This window comes from Oncorhynchus keta, unplaced genomic scaffold (assembly GCF_023373465.1).
Source record: "Oncorhynchus keta strain PuntledgeMale-10-30-2019 unplaced genomic scaffold, Oket_V2 Un_contig_3237_pilon_pilon, whole genome shotgun sequence".
In the NCBI taxonomy this organism is placed as follows: domain Eukaryota; kingdom Metazoa; phylum Chordata; class Actinopteri; order Salmoniformes; family Salmonidae; genus Oncorhynchus; species Oncorhynchus keta.
Window position 1 is genome coordinate 77427 of NW_026287149.1, and position 2091 is coordinate 79517.

General features: G+C 48.7%; 1 long non-coding RNA gene across 2 annotated transcripts; it reads left to right on the top strand.

The window, feature by feature from the left end:
• Window positions 1-1036: 1036 nt before the first annotated feature.
• On the top strand, window positions 1037-1719 carry LOC127923778 (uncharacterized). 2 transcript variants are annotated; one of them, XR_008115373.1, is made up of 3 exons: window positions 1037-1062; window positions 1420-1463; window positions 1640-1719. It is a non-coding gene; the product is annotated as an uncharacterized LOC127923778 (long non-coding RNA). The 2 variants fall into 2 exon arrangements; XR_008115374.1 differs by lacking the exon at window positions 1037-1062 and adding an exon at window positions 1081-1106.
• Window positions 1720-2091: the final 372 nt, after the last annotated feature.

Consider the following 2091-nt stretch of genomic DNA (forward strand, 5'->3'; position numbering starts at 1 on the left):
GGACGAGGTGTTGGTAAACTGGCTCAATGACAGCGGGTGAATTAGGACGAGGTGTTGGTAAACTGGCTCAATGACAGCGGTTGAATTAGGACGAGGTGTTGGTAAACTGGCTCAATGACAGCGGGTGAATTAGGACGAGGTGTTGGTAAACTGGCTCAATGACAGCGGGTGAATTAGGACGAGGTGTTGGTAAACTGGCTCAATGACAGCGGTTGAATTAGGACGAGGTGTTGGTAAACTGGCTCAATGACAGCGGGTGAATTAGGACGAGGTGTTGGTAAACTGGCTCAATGACAGCGGTTGAATTAGGACGAGGTGTTGGTAAACTGGCTCAATGACAGCGGGTGAATTAGGACGAGGTGTTGGTAAACTGGCTCAATGACAGCGGGTGAATTAGGACGAGGTGTTGGTAAACTGGCTCAATGACAGCGGGTGAATTAGGACGAGGTGTTGGTAAACTGGCTCAATGACAGCGGGTGAATTAGGACGAGGTGTTGGTAAACTGGCTCAATGACAGCGGGTGAATTAGGACGAGGTGTTGGTAAACTGGCTCAATGACAGCGGTTGAATTAGGACGAGGTGTTGGTAAACTGGCTCAATGACAGCGGGTGAATTAGGACGAGGTGTGGGTAAACTGGCTCAATGACAGCGGGTGAATTAGGACGAGTGTGGGTAAACTGGCTCAATGACAGCGGTTGAATTAGGACGAGGTGTTGGTAAACTGGCTCAATGACAGCGTTTGAATTAGGACGAGGTGTTGGTAAACTGGCTCAATGACAGCGGTTGAATTAGGACGGTGTGTTGGTAAACTGGCTCAATGACAGCGTTTGAATTAGGACGAGGTGTTGGTAAACTGGCTCAATGACAGCGGGTGAATTAGGACGAGGTGTTGGTAAACTGGCTCAATGACAGCGGTTGAATTAGGACGAGGTGTTGGTAAACTGGCTCAATGACAGCGGGTGAATTAGGACGAGGTGTTGGTAAACTGGCTCAATGACAGCGGTTGAATTAGGACGAGGTGTTGGTAAACTGGCTCAATGACAGCGGTTGAATTAGGACGAGGTGTTGGTAAACTGGCTCAATGACAGCGGTTGAATTAGGACGAGGTGTTGGTAAACTGGCTCAATGACAGCGGGTGAATTAGGACGAGGTGTTGGTAAACTGGCTCAATGACAGCGGTTGAATTAGGACCTGGTGTTGGTAAACTGGCTCAATGACAGCGGTTGAATTAGGACGAGGTGTTGGGTAAACTGGCTCAATGACAGCTAGTTGAATTAGGTTTCCAGGTGTTGGGTAAACTGGCTCAATGACAGCGGTTGAATTAGGACGAGGTGTTGGTAAACTGGCTCAATGACAGCGGGTGAATTAGGACGAGGTGTGGGTAAACTGGCTCAATGACAGCGGGTGAATTAGGACGAGGTGTGGGTAAACTGGCTCAATGACAGCGGTTGAATTAGGACGAGGTGTTGGTAAACTGGCTCAATGACAGCGTTTGAATTAGGACGAGGTGTTGGTAAACTGGCTCAATGACAGCGGTTGAATTAGGACGGTGTGTTGGTAAACTGGCTCAATGACAGCGTTTGAATTAGGACGAGGTGTTGGTAAACTGGCTCAATGACAGCGGGTGAATTAGGACGAGGTGTTGGTAAACTGGCTCAATGACAGCGGTTGAATTAGGACGAGGTGTTGGTAAACTGGCTCAATGACAGCGGGTGAATTAGGACGAGGTGTTGGTAAACTGGCTCAATGACAGCGGTTGAATTAGGACGAGGTGTTGGTAAACTGGCTCAATGACAGCGGTTGAATTAGGACGAGGTGTTGGTAAACTGGCTCAATGACAGCGGTTGAATTAGGACGAGGTGTTGGTAAACTGGCTCAATGACAGCGGGTGAATTAGGACGAGGTGTTGGTAAACTGGCTCAATGACAGCGGTTGCATTAGGACGAGGTGTTGGGTAAACTGGCTCAATGACAGCGGTTGAATTAGGACGAGGTGTTGGGTAAACTGGCTCAATGACAGCGGGTGAATTAGGACGAGGTGTTGGTAAACTGGCTCAATGACAGCGGTTGAATTAGGACGAGGTGTTGGTAA